This window comes from Leptonychotes weddellii, chromosome 1 (assembly GCF_054177405.1).
Source record: "Leptonychotes weddellii isolate Sample4059 chromosome 1, ASM5417740v2, whole genome shotgun sequence".
NCBI lineage: Eukaryota > Metazoa > Chordata > Mammalia > Carnivora > Phocidae > Leptonychotes > Leptonychotes weddellii.
Window position 1 is genome coordinate 181,421,185 of NC_138369.1, and position 14,634 is coordinate 181,435,818.

A 14,634-nucleotide genomic window follows, 5' to 3' on the forward strand; every position below is an offset into this window, starting at 1 on the left:
GCTTTAAAAAGCCAAGTGCCAGGCTGTGAACGGCCTTTAGAGGGTGCCACGTGGCAGGAAGTGAGGATGACGGCTAGGAGGCGAGGGTGGCCTCCAGCGAAGAGCCAGTAAGAATCCAGGGGATTCTTACATGTGCCCATGACCACAAGGAAATGAATTCTGCCCACAATGTGAATGAGCTTGGAGGCCGTTTCTTCCCCGGGCCAGCCTCCAGATGAGAATGCGGCTGGCCAACACCTTGACTATAGCCTTAAGACCCTCTACACTGTGCCCAGACTCCTGACTCACGGAACGGTGAGATCGTAAGTGTGTGTTGTTTTAAGATCCTAAGTCTGTGGTTACTTGTTACACATCTCTCAGAAACTGGAGTAACTGGACTAAAGTTCAGGACAGAGGTCAGGTATGGACCTGCATCCATAACATAGAAGGTGAGAGCCCGTGTGCTGGAAGCAAATGCCTGGGATTGAGCCCCAGCATTTCCTAGCTGGGGGGCTGTGGGCAAGTTACGTATTCTCTCCGTACCTCAATTTCTCCATTCATAAAATGGGAAAAATAATGGTACCCATTGCCAAGGTTGCTACTGATGATTACCTTATCAAGTAACTTCTTAGTGCTTAGAACAGTATCTGCTCCAGAGTAAGCACTGTTGGGGGAGAGGGGCTGGCTTAAGTCCTCAAAGGCAGAATGTGCTGGGGCGCCTGGGTCAGCTCCATGGGTTAAGTGTCTAACTTTCACTCAGGTCATGATCTTGGGGTCCTGAGATCAAGCCCCGAGTCGGGCTCCAAGCTCAGCAGGGAGTCCACTTCTCCCTCTCCCTCCGCCCCTCCCCCTGCTCATGCTGTCTCTAGCTCAAATGAATAAATAAAATTAAAAAAAAAAAAAAGGGCAGAATGTGCTAAGAAAGGCGAAGCAAAAGACAAAGCCATGAGCAAGGGAGGAACAAAGATGAGCCAAAGGCAAAGTTAGAGTCAGAAAGATCAGGGCCAAGAGGGTAAACACAGTCACAGTCCAAAGCCTCACTCATTGAGGCAGGAGAGTGTTGGTAGAAGGAGATCAAGAAGTATCAGGGAGGGGCGCCTGGGTGGCTCAGCCGTTAAGCGTCTGCCTTCGGCTCAGGTCATGATCCCAGGGTCCTGGGATCGAGCCCCGCGTCGGGCTCCCTGCTCGGCGGGAAGCCTGCTTCTCCCTCTCCCACTCCCCCTGCTTGTGTTCCCTCTCTCGCTGTGTCTCTGTCAAATAAATAAATAAAATCTTAAAAAAAAAAGACAGAAATAGCCCAAAAGGGTGGGGGTGGGCGGGATTAACTGTCCTCCAAGACTGAATGGCCTGGCCCACCTTACCTGGCCTTGCTCAGACACACTGGGACGCTCCCCCTCACAGCCTCCTCACCGGCTCTTACCATCTACTCCCAGAATGCCCTTCCTTGATACCCACACTTCCGCCTGGTGTTTGCCCAGAAGCCCCTTCTCATCAGGGCAGTCCTGACCAACGTATGCTATACATTCATCTACACCATCTAGCCCCCCGCTGCCGCTCGACGAGATTTAGCAGTTGTAATACATTTACTGTTTTTCTGTCTCCCCTGCTAGGATGCAAGCTTCACAAAGACAGATTTCTGTCTCTATTTTCTGCTGATAAATTCCAAGGGTTTAGAATGGGGCATAGCTCACAACAGGGCCTCAGAGACATGACAAGGAAAAGCAACATATAATTCGGAACTAGATCCTTCGACTTATAAAGGACATTACGAGAGCAGGCGGAACCTTCCTGGGGTCTGAGGATTAGGAGGTAGTCACGTGTCAGTGTTGATTTCCTGATGTCATCGTGGTTGTAGGAAAGATGACTAAGAATTCCAGGATGGCAGAGCATCCTCAGTAACGTACTCTCAAGAGGCTGGGGGGCAGGTGGGTGGCGGGCAGAGGAAGCAGCTCTCTTGGACTACACTCCCAACTTTCTGTGACTGCTTCAATTTTTTTTTTAGCATTGTTAAAAATAAAGAATTTAAAAAAAAACCTTGCCTTGAAAGTAATAACGAAAAAAACCCAAAACCTAAAAAGATACTCATTCCTTTATTATAAACGGTTACTTCTGGAAAGGGCAATGAAATTGATGGGGAAACAAAGAAGGAGAGGAACTTTCATTTTTACTCTGGGTGGTTTTTACAAAAAACAGGTATTCTTTACATAATCAAATATTTGGCGGGGGGAGGGGGGGAGTTGGTCCACAGAAATGACATGTACCCTGGACCCTAGTCCTCAATGAAAACCCCGGACCCCAAGCAAAGACAACACTCGCTCTCCTCTCCTTTCTTAGTCTTCCAGACGCTCTGTGTCTGCTCTGAGTCTTGCGTAAACTCTGTTCTCATCTCCCCTCAGCTCCCGTTTGATTTCTATCCTGTGTAAAGCCAAAGACCCTCCTGGCTGGGCACTGTGGGACCTCCTCTGGGTCCTCGGACCCAGCCAGCCTGCATCACCACCACCCCCCAGGGCCACTGCAGGCACAGACAGGGTGAGACTTGGTGACGAGTGACGTGGAGGCAGCCTCCCTGCCCACCTGGTGAGGACAAGCCTCCTCCAGCTCCTGTCCCCACGTCCACCTGTGGCTCTAGACAAAGGGACTTTGCCAGTGAAACCGGCAGCATCTGCTGGGCTTGGGAGATTCTCTTGGAGATAAGATGACAAAATTGACAAATGTCTCATACTGTATTTACATTTTTTTGACTGCAAAGAACTTTGCAATTTACTGAAGCTGCTCAGCTTCCAATTTTTAAAAAAATGTTTACTATGGTAATTTTTAAGATGGTGACATAATTCCCATAGACCCATAACCCAACTTCAACTATTCAATCCTGTTTCACTATAACCCACCCATACTGGATTCTTTATGTTGGGGAAAATCTCAAACATCAAATTATGCCATCCATAAGTACTTAATATATTGCTAAAAGAGGACCTTTTTCTTAAACATCAACATAACACTTTTTATACCAAAAATTCCTCTCTGGTACGAATTATCCATTTAGTTTCTAAACGTCTGTGATGTTTTCTCTCTCTCTCTCTCTCTCTCACACACACACACACACACACACACACACACACACAGTGGGTCTGTTCAAATCAAAATCTAAACAGGATCCACACACTGCATTCAGCTGACTCTTGGGTTCCTTTATTCAGGACTTCCTCCTTCTTCCTCTTTTTCTTTCCTTTGCATTTCAGTGTCCCCTGTAGAGTTAAATGTCTCTGCCATGGAAGGTACTCCTCTGTCCCTCCCTTTCTCTGACTCCCCTAACCTCCTCCCTGATCATCTTTTTAAAAACTATTTTGTCAGGAAATCCTGGACATGCCTAGGACAGTGGTACTTGATGCTCAGGCTCCAGCAGGGATCCCGAGGAGGAGGAGGTAAGACACCCCCCATGCTCCCACCCCCAAGAGCTCTGCTAATCACACCATCAACTGACATAGAAAGCAAAAGTGCACGGAAATTCCCCAGAAACACCCATAAGGGCATCGCTCTGCAATTAGCCATGACTTGGGTGAATCACTGTCCTTCTTGGGCCTTACTTCCCTCGTCTTTAAAATTTGAAGATGAGGGGCAGCTGAGTGGCCCAGTTGGTTGAGCATGTGACTCTTGGTTTTGGCTCAGGTCATGATCTTGGGGTCCTGGGATCAAGCCCTGTATCAGACTCTGTGCTCAGCGAGCAATCTGCTAGAGATTATCTCTGTCTCTGTCTCCCTCTCCCTCTGCTCCTCCCCCTGCTCTCCCTCTCTCTCTCTCAAATAAATAAATAAGATCTTTAAAATACAAAGATGAACAACATAACGAGGACATTGACGTTAACTGGGCATTTAGTGCCCGAAGATCCTTCAAAAGTCCTTCCAGCCAAGTCTGTGATTTTAAGTATCAAACTCACACAATGCGTTAGCAAAGAACACCCCCCCTCCTTTGTTGGGGGAATGGGGGAGAGATTTCATAAATGGGACAAAAACGACAAAGAAACTAAGATCACAGATGCGGGTTATAAACAAAACTGCAGTCATCAACATAATCTCAATTTGAATAACATGTTACTGTTTCCAATCTGAGCCACACTAATGGATATATGATAAGGGATGGTACAAAAGATTAACGGTAGAATCTTGGGTATGTGGGTGTTTCTAGACCAGTGGTTCCTAATGGGGGAGATCTTACTCCCTTTCCCCAGGGATATTTGGCAACGTCTGGCGACAGTCTCAGTGTCACAGCTAGGGCAGTGTGCCCAGGAGGCTGCTAACTATCCCACAGGACACTGTGTACCACAAAGAAGCATCCGGCTCAAAGTGCCAACAGCTCTGAGTTTGAGAAACCCCGAGGGAGAATCTTCTAGTTACCCAAGCGAAACTGTACCGTGCTCGGGGTTTCAGGGGGAGGCTACTAAGTTCTAAAACCACAGGATACACACCCTGTGTTATAAGCTGCTACACCACAGACCACTCCAATACATGAGGTTCGATCAAGAGACGGTCTTGGTTTGGTTTGGTTTGGTTATCAAGATAAATCAGAACACACATGTGTTCTGAACTCTTCCCTCAGTGTAGTCATCTTGGGAAATTACTTGGAAGACATCACCCAACTGAAGGACTTACCGTGTGTCGCAGACTTATCTTGGAATGACAGCACCTGTGCCATGGCAGCCTCATTGAGGCCATGAGTCACGAGTGACCTTGGGACTCCTTGGCTCGAAAGGAAGCGACAGGCAGTGAACAGGCCAATGAGTAAGAGTGAGAATTCCAACGGCCCCCGGTACCATGATGAGACCAGAGCAGTGGGAGGGGCTTGGGGACACTGTGTGCTGAGGGGCGGCTACTTCATATTGGACACTCTGGGAGGCTTGTCTGGGGAGGGGACAAGAATGCAAGTAGAAGCCAACTGAGGGGGCTGCTGGGTGGTTCAGTCGGTTGAACGTCTGCCTTCAGCTCAGGTCATGATCCCAGGGTCCTGGGATCAAGTCCCATGTTGGGTTCCTTGCTCAGCGAGAAGCCTGCTTCTCCCTCTGCCTGCCGCTCCCCCTGCTTGTGCGCTCTCTCGCGCGCGCTCTCTGACAAATAAATAAAATCTTTAAAAAAGAAAAAAAGAAAAGAAACCAACTGAGAGGCAATTGCATTAAGAATTTTACTGAAAGTCAAAACCACCCAAAAAGAGAAAGACTTGCCACTGAGGAAGCTATTCCAAAGAACATGCCCCAGACTCTAAAAGCTATTTGCAAAGAAGAGGCCCCAAATCTCTGACCAGTGGTTGTCCCTTTCAAATAAGTGCTGGGCAGTGGGGCCTGCCCATCGCATGACGCCTTTCAAAAGATGTTTTGACATCAGCCTCTTTACCTCACACAGGGCCAACGTCCCCCAGCAGGGGGCGCCGAAGAGCACCCACCACCACCACCTCTCTGAGAAGCCTAGACATGGCACCTCATAGGCAAGGAATTCTAACACCAAAGGAATGGCAAATAAAAGCTCAGATCTGCCTGGAATGTTCTCCGCCAGTACTTTTATTTACGTCCTTGAGGGTTCTGGTCTCCCAATCCTCAAAGAGTCAACTGCAGCCAAGGGTGGGCAGTAGAGAAAGTGAGGCTCAGGCTCTGAGCCTGGGAATCCATTACTGTCCCCCTCTTTCTCCTGGGGGTGCTTTCCTTAGACTCATTATTCTTGGCCACATCTGCCATAAGATCCACGGGGCCAGGATGGGGGTGGGTCTAGAAAATGAGGTGAAGGAGGCTTCTCAGCCTGTTTAAGGCATAAGCTCCAGGCCAACCTGACACAAGGACAAAGAGGGTCTTCCCCCCCACACACACACACCCACCCCCCAGTCTACTCCAGGGAACTATCCTGTGGTCTGAGCGAAAACCAATGTGTACTCAGGAGTCTGTCTTCTCCTCTCTCCCCTGCGGCAGTCGTGGGTGGCTGGCCGGTCAAGAGTTGGAGGACCTTCTGTCCTAGTCCTTAGTTTATCATCTCTCTCTCCCACAAAAAGCAACTAACAAGGCAGGAAGGAAGCAAGATGCTACAATCTGTGCACAGAGTCAGAAGCGCTATGGTAAGAACTAATTTAGACATCACCACATCCTAAGAGGTCCCCTGCCTGCCCAAACGTACGCTTCCTACTTCAAAGAAAGATTGTTAATTACACATTATGATACCAATTATATCCGAATGCATTATGAAACAGGATCTTTGCTAAGCAATTTCATTATTTTAACTCCTTTCTTCTATCATTTTTAATAATTGTTCTCTGGCTTTTATTACATTAAGATGCAATTAAGAAAGAAAAGTCCTTTATATTTTAAATCTACTGCATTTTTTTTTTTACATAAAGAATTCCACAGCCTTCCACAATAAGGTAGCACACAATATAGCCGAAAGACAAAAGGAACAACTTAGATAAAACTAGCTGAGTCCCATTTAGGGGGAGAAAATCCAAGTCTACTTATTTTGAGAACCCTTGGCATTTACTGAAACGATGGAGAATTCTTGATCACGCGAAGGCAAAACAAACCACATACTTGAACACTCATATGGAAGAGAAAGCTCTCTACCATCCAAGGAAGAGGGCATGGCAAATCAGGACTCAATGCTAAACTCTGGGATTACTAAATGTTCAACACTAATATTCAGTACTAATATTAATTGAATATTCAACCACCTGCCCAGTAAAATTTTAGACACCAGTATTAAATGTGAACCCACCCATGCTGAATTATATTTCCTTTGAAGTATAAAAATAATGTCATCTAATCTGTAGAAGAATGAACAAAGAAGAGTAAAATTTTTAACAATTTTAAGACACAATTTGTGAGCCATAAAATTTCACATTCACACACACTAAGGCTGAGTGGCATTACAGTAACTGACAAGGAATATTTCTGTGCCATCCATATGCTGATAGCCTTATTCATCCTTTACTTATTTTCTAGTCCATAGGTCAGCAAACTTTCTTTCTGTGAAGAATCAAATAGTAAACATTTCAGGTTTTGTTCAGTTAATTACTCAACTCTGCCCCCAACATAGCACTAACTCATGTTATTATTGTCCATGCAACCACGGACAATAATAACAAAGCGGTGTAGCTTTGTTCCAATAAAAATTTATTTACTGGGGCTCCTGGGTGGCTCAGTCAGTTAAGCAGCTGACTCTTGATTTCAGCTCTGGTCACGATCCCGAGATCATGACATCAAGCCCCATGTCGGGCTCTGCTCTCAGTGAGGAGTCTGCTTGAGGATTCTCTCTCTCTCTCTCTCTCTCCCCCTCTGCCCCTCCCCCTGCTTGAACACACTCTCTCTCTAAAAAATAATAAATAAATAAATCTTAAAAAAAAAAAAAAAGAAAAGAAAAAGAATGGAGGCTTTAACATTTTATTTACAAAAACAGACCCATGACTCTGAAAAACAAACAGGGTTCTAGAGGGGAGGGGGGTGGGAGGATGGGTTAGCCTGGTGGTGGATATTGAGGAGGGCACATTCTGCATGGAGCACTGGGTGTTATGCACAAACAATGAATCATGGAACACTTCATCTAAAACTAATGATGTAATGTATGGGGATTAACATATGAATAAAAAAAAATAAAAAATAAAAAAAAAAAAAAACAGACCCATGGACTCATCATCAGAGAAATGCAAATCAAAACCACAATGAAATACCATCTCACACCTGTCAGAATGGTGAAAATCAAAAACACAAGAAACAAGTATTGGTAAGGATGTGCAAAAAAGGGACCCTCTTACACTGTTGGTGGGAATGCAAACTGGTGCAGCCACCAGAAAACAGCATGGAGGTTCCTCAAAAAGCTAAAAACAGAACTATCCTATGATCCAGCAACCACACTACTAGGTATTTACCCAAAAAATACAAAACACTAAATCAAAGGGATATATACAGTCCTATGTTTATAGCAGCATTATTTACAATAGTCAAGATACGGAAGCAGACCAAATGTCCATCAACTGAGGAATGGATAAAGAAGACTAGGGGTATAACATGGAATATTACTCAACCATAAGAAAGAATGGAATCTTGCCATTTGCAACGACATGGATAGAGGTAGAGAATAAAATGCTAAGTGAAATAAGTCCGTCAGAGAAATATGATTTCACTCATATGTAGAATTTAAGAAACAAAACAAACAAGCATAGGGAAAAAAAAGAGAGAGACAAACCAAGAAACAGACTCTTAACTATAGAGACAAACTGACGGTCACCAGAGGGGAGGTGGGTGGGAGATGGGGGAAATAGGTGATGGGGACTAAGGGGTGTACTTATCAGGATGCGCACTGAGTAATGTATGGAACTATTGAATCATTATACTGTAGAATTGAAACTAATATAACACTGTATGTTAACAATACTGGAATTAAAATTTAAAACTTAATTAAAAAAAAAAAAAAAAACAGGCCCAGGGGCTAAATTTGCCTCCTCTTGGTCTAGCGTTCAGGGTGCTGGGAAGGAGAAGTAAAACAGCATACTTCAAACGCTCCTGTAAGAAAGTGGCAGGAACAAGAGTGATCTGAAACCACCCACCAGGGCATGAAACCCCAGAGTATTCTTCCCATCATACCCTGTACTTTTCCAAGACCAAAACCAAGTCTAGACACACGAGGTAGGAATTGGTCCTCAACAATCTTTGTTCTCAAGATACATGGGTCTCTCCCTCAGAGAAGCAGCTTCTAGTCTGTCATGGGGCTTGTCTTCTGAACTGGGCATCCCATTGGAGGTTCAGCACTGACCTCCACCAACCCTGGCCATTTTTGTCGCTGGCAGTAGGCCAGGGCCAGGGACACGAGTTGTAGTCACTGAGTTAAAAGAGGTGACTTGCCCACCAGGGAAGGAACCCGTCCAGCAACTCATAAACCACTCAAGAATGAAGAACATCCATAGGCGAGCCCTCCCACAGCTGGCCTTGAACTCCTCCTACCTGCTGAATGGCCGGGGAGGGTCCCGGGAGCCTGGAGCGGCCAAGGTCCACCAATGTCACCTCTCAACCCCCCCGAGACATGTGGCTCTTCCCTCTCTGGACACCTCCTCCTCTCTCACACCTCACACCCCATCCATCAGCAAATCCTATCAGCTCTCCCTCAAAATGTAATAAGAGTTTGGCTGCTTTTCACCCATTCCATCACCAGTATGCTAGTCAGAGCCACTTGCTAGTTGGTCTTACTAATTCTGCCATTGATCCTGCCTCCCCCCAAACAGTATTCTCATGTTAAAAAATTAAGTGAGATCATGTCCATCCATGGTCCCCAAAATCCTTACAATGGCCTGCAAGGCCCTATGCAATCTGGATCCCAATACACACACCCCCATTGCCCATCACCTCCCTAATCACCCCTTAGTCCTCTCCTGCTCGTTCACACTGTAACAGGTGCAACAGTCTCCTTTAGTTCCTCAAACACGCCTGAACACACCTGAAACTCAGGACCTCTTGCTCTTCTCTTGCCTCGGCCTGGAACGTTCTCTCCCAGAAAGGCACCTGGCTTCCTCCCTCGCCTCCCTCCTGTCTTTGCTCAAATGTGTCCTCAGAGAGATCTTCCCCGATCATCCTATGAAAATCACAGTCCGACCCTCCAACCCCACCACCAGGATCCTCTACTGCCCTTCCTCACTTGGTTTCTCCCCAAAGCATGAATCTGCAGTGGACATGCTGAGCCTTAATTCAGACTTCACACACACTAGAAGGTCAGCTCTATGAGGACAGGAATGTCCTCGAACTGAGACAGGCATGCAGCAGGTGGTAAAAAAGCATTTGTTAAATTAATCCCCTTCTACTTATCTGCCCTGGAGTATCTCAGACGATTCCTTTTTTTCCCCCCCTTCCATTCCTCATTTTTAGCATCTTTATTTTTTATCCTACTTTCATCTTCATTCAATCATGCTTATAGATTCTTGTTTCTTCCTTTTTCACTCCACATCTTGCCTTCCCTTCTTTCTTTTATTACCCAGAACTGTTTAAGTAGATTTCTACATCTAAAAACAGAGGCTTTTTTAAATTACTGTTTCTACCAAATCCTGACTCCAGTGTCAAATACGTAAAGAATCCAGGAGTTTGTAATGTCTTTTTTTAAAAAACTCGCTGATCATTTTTGAAAGATAATATGGAATCGGTTCATTATTCTGGTAAATAAAAGAATCAAACCATTATTCTGCCTTTTATATACAAATGATACCTCGAGGTAATTTTTTTAAAAGACTGAAATAAGGTTCTTTATAAAAATGTTCCAGCTAAAAAATGCAGAAGAAATGACAGAATGAGATTATCACCTTTTTGTAAACACCTTAAATGAAAGATGATGTACGCACCCAATGGAGGCCATCAGTGGCTACTGGGGCCCCTAATAAATATTGGATGATCAGATTCCCGGCACCTGCCACCTCAAAAAGACACAAAGTATGTCACCTGACGAAGTTACATTAATCACGCATGAAATACTGTTGCCCAAAAATAGGAACTTGAACTGAATAAAGCCCTTAGTTTATAGGACATTATGGAGACAATAAACACATTTAATGACAACACAGGGGTGCCGGCCACAGGACAAAAGAGCGAGCTTCTTGACCAAATATATTGCCAGAGAGAACAAGACAGGGACAGGAAACCTACATATTAAAAGAGACTTGAGACACTATCAACCGAATGCCGTGTGTGGACTTTAAGTCTTTTCATTTACTCTGAGCGACTTTTAACTAACTGTGAAAAAATATTTTATCAGACAATCAGGGAAATCTGAATGTGCATATTCAGTGATATTAAATGAATTATCATTCTTTTGTACATGATAATAGTGTGTTGAGGTGTAACTAAAAGAACCCTATCTTTTCAGAGTCATAAGGAAATATTTAAAAACAAATCTGATTTTCTTTTTAAATCCACATCTTAAAATTCTTCTTCAAGCAAAGGACTTTGGTTGTTTTGATCCTATAGAAGTCACTGCTTTTCAAAGATACCCATAAATGAGGTGACGCAGAAAGAAGAAGCAGTGAATATCAACTAACGCGAGGCATGGATTTAGGGCTGTATGGTAAACAAATAAATGAAAAAGCAAATAGATTGATATACCCTTGATGCACCTAGAAAGTCCCTCAAAGCATATAGGAGAGTATAAACTGCTCACCATGCAGAGGTCAGGCTTCTGATAATGTTAATATCTGGAACACAGCCATCTGGAAATTAAAGAAAAAAAAAATACTTCTGAGTGACCAACAGCTTTCCCAAAGCCCATGCACTTTACCCCATGAAAGAAAAAGAAGTATGTCATTTATAAAACTGTATCCAACAAGGCATCATCAAGAACGAACAGCAGAGGGGAAAAGCAGAGCACTCGGAATTAGAAGCGGAGGAGTAGAGCCATCCAGGAGTTTATAACAAAGACAGAGTCCACACAGACTCAGCCCCCAGGGGCATCCCCCCTCACACAGCCTCCTACAGTAACAATATCCCCGAGTCTGCAGCACGGTTCCACCCGGGCTCGGAATGCTGGTAAAGAAAGCAAGAGGGTCAATATCGACACCGCTTTAACATTACTTTCATTAAGATGGTTAAAATCTGGGGCACCTGGGTGGCTCAGTTGGTTAAGCGACTGCCTTCGGCTCAGGTCATGATCCTGGAGTCCCGGGATCGAGTCCCGCATCGGGCTCCCTGCTCGGCAGGGAGTCTGCTTCTCCCTCTGACCCTCCTCCCTCTCATGCTCTCTGTCTCTCATTCTCTCTGTCTCGAATAAATAAATAAAATCTTTAAAAAAAAAAAAAGATGGTTAAAATCTAAGAAGCTCCTTTCTTCCCTTAAGGAGGGAGGAAACAGGTTCCAGGGAAAAACAGAACTGAGATGAAGGAGCAAAAGTGAAGTTGAGTTTCGAACTTGAGACCGAGGCAAAGCTTCTTAGCAAGGAGCACCCGCCCACAGGTGCCCGAAGCGGGCTCCTCGCAGCTGGCCCGCCTGGTTCTCAACACTGGGTGGGTTGGACTGGAAGTCCTAGAGGATCCCAAACAATTCCAAGGTTTTATGGGGCATAATGTTTAAAAAAAAAAAAAAAAAAAAAGGTATTCTGATGTCTGTTTAAAAATGGTAAGGAAGACTTTATTCAGGGCTATTGCAATAGAGGAGAGATGGAGCTCAACTCTGAATGCAGCAAAGACACCTCGGGATGTATAACAAACGAGAAGAGCGAGGGGAGGACACATCAAGGGTAGGGGGGTTCTTACTAAACCCACAGAAAATAGGATTCCTGCTGAAGGCAGCCCCAGGTGACCAGATATTGCATACCAACGTGATCACATACGAGAGTGGGAGATTCTCTCTAAACTGACTTAGCAGGATTCTTGCTACAACTGGGCTGGGCACGCCAAAGACAGGACAGGGACCACGCAAGGTCTGGGTCTAATCAAAAAGAGGGCTCAAAGGACCCTGACCTAAGTTTGCTTAAGGAGAGGCTCATTGTCAGTGATGCTAACCCCACCTTATAATAGAGATGCCGGCACCCAGAGATGGTATCCGAGGTCCCAAGGTGCCGAGCGGGAGCCGGGAGCAGATCCCAGACTTCCCAGAGCCAAGCTGTGCGGTGTGAGTTACACCTGCTGTCTCACCATAATTACACTGCATAATTCTTCTTAATTTCCCAACTGCTTCCCCACATATAATTTCTCTGTTTTGCAAAAATCTAGAAATGCCCATTTCTATACATCCAGCTATCATGTAAGAGAAAAGTACCTTTGAACATAACACCATGTGAGTAATATATATGTAATTCCCTGAGATACCAAGGAAGACAGATTGATCATCATGAGTCGTAACGAAGCCTTTCAAAGTAGCCTTGTAATAACAGGCCTACAAATAAAATAGGAGAAAAGAAAAGCCTAAAAGCCTGGATTTAAAAGCATCTGAATAAAAACAGGAAGCTTGCAACCATGAACAGGATTACAAAAGCTCCAGAGCACAAGCTAAGCCGTTTCCCATGATGCCCGATCCCCCAAGGAGAGCATTTAAGGATGACAAAGCTTCTCCTTTGCAGTTTCAAAAGTGCCATCGACTGGATAAAAGGTACTTAAGAATCTGAAGAGTCACATACTCAATATTGTCTGGTTGTGTCCCATCTTTTTTCCACTGGAATGTATGCCCTAGGAGCCTGACCTCCATGGCCTGCATCAACCAGGCTCCCTTGCCCTCTGGCCTTGTGGCAGGTAAGAGTAGAAGCTAGGAGAGGAGGAGGAGGGTAAGAAGGAAAGAGCACGTATCCCCCTGCTTCCTCCCTGCCAGGTCACTGGAGGTCTCTCCACGGGTCACAGCTTCGCTTCGGGAACCCTCTCCCCCTATCCTTAGTTCCAGGGGCTGAAGAGTGCCATAGACTGAATACGTCCCCCAAATTCATAGGTTGAAACCTACCCCCCAATATGCTAGTATTAGGAGGTGGGGCCTTGCGGGGTGATTAGGTCATGAGGGTGGGGCCCCCAGCAATGAGATTCGTGCCCTTATAAAAGGGACCCCAGAGGGATGCCTGGGTGGCTCAGTGGGTTGAGTGTCTGCCTTCGGCTCAGGTCATGAACCCAGGTCCTGGGATCGAGCTCCATGTCATCATCAAGCCCCCCAAGTCTAGCTCCCTGCTCAGCGGGGAACCTGCTTCTCCCTCTCCCTCTGCCCCTCCCCCCTGCTTGTGCATGCTCTCTCTCTCTCTCTCTCTCTCTCACATAAATAAAATCTTTTTTTAAAAAAGGAGGGGGGAACCCCAGAGAGTCCCCTCACCCCTTCCTCCACGTGAGGACACAGGAAAAGACAGATATCTATCAACCCACAAGCAGCCCATCACCAGACCCCAAATCTGCAGTGCCTTCATAGTCTGGGACTTCCCAGGCTCCAGAAGTGTGAGAAATAAATTTCTGTCATGTATACATTTCCCAGTCTGTGGTATCCTGTCATAGCAGACTGAACGGATGAAGACAGAGGGGCTTCCTGGGGTAGCCCCAGCACCTCACTCCCCCTCTCTGCTCCCTGACCCCGGGAGACACCTGCATTCAACTCTCCTCTCTCACCTCTTTGAGCGTGCCGTATCTTTTCCTGCCAGGCCTCTGACTGACGACAAAGGAAAGAGAAGGGGGGCAGAAAATCCAAAATTTAATTTTCCATACTTGCCTGCAGTTGTGTGGCGGGGGAGAAAAAGGGAAAACCCAATTGTTAAGCTAGGCTTCATGGTATGAACGGGGAGGGTAGGATATGGCTCAGAAGGCTCTAGGTGTGAAGGTGCCAATGAAAATCCAGAATTTATATCCAGAAAGGGACACATGCATTTTTCTGAGAAGCAAACTCCAGGAAGAAAAAGGTCAAAAATTAAGTTGTATTCTCAAAAGTTGACCCCAACATGCAGAGCCAATGCTGTGAGAGAAACAGGGCACAGAAACAGCCTCCTCCTGGCGAGGAGAAGAAAATGACCAGGTGGACGAAACAGCCTCCTCCTGGCGAGGAGAAGAAAATGACCAGGTGGACGATGGGTGCCTGTGTGGGGTACCTGTGTGGGCTGCAGGTGCAGAAACACAACCTCCTCCCCCCAACAAGGGCTGGGCTGGAGGAGAAGCCACCCCCCGCCAGCCGCCTCCCCCAGCCGCCCCCACCCGCTCCTCGGAGGC

The 14,634-nt window shown here is 45.8% G+C and overlaps 1 protein-coding gene across 1 annotated transcript in view; it reads right to left on the reverse strand.

Annotated features, from left to right (window-relative positions):
- The window catches only part of TIAM1 (TIAM Rac1 associated GEF 1), a 374,369-nt gene that overhangs the window by 286,045 nt on the left and 73,690 nt on the right, over positions 1-14,634 (reverse strand). Inside the window, exon 2 of the mRNA XM_081799219.1 lies at positions 11,136-11,184. The gene's annotated coding sequence lies outside the window, so the exon portion shown is untranslated. The remainder of the gene's footprint in view (positions 1-11,135; positions 11,185-14,634) is intronic.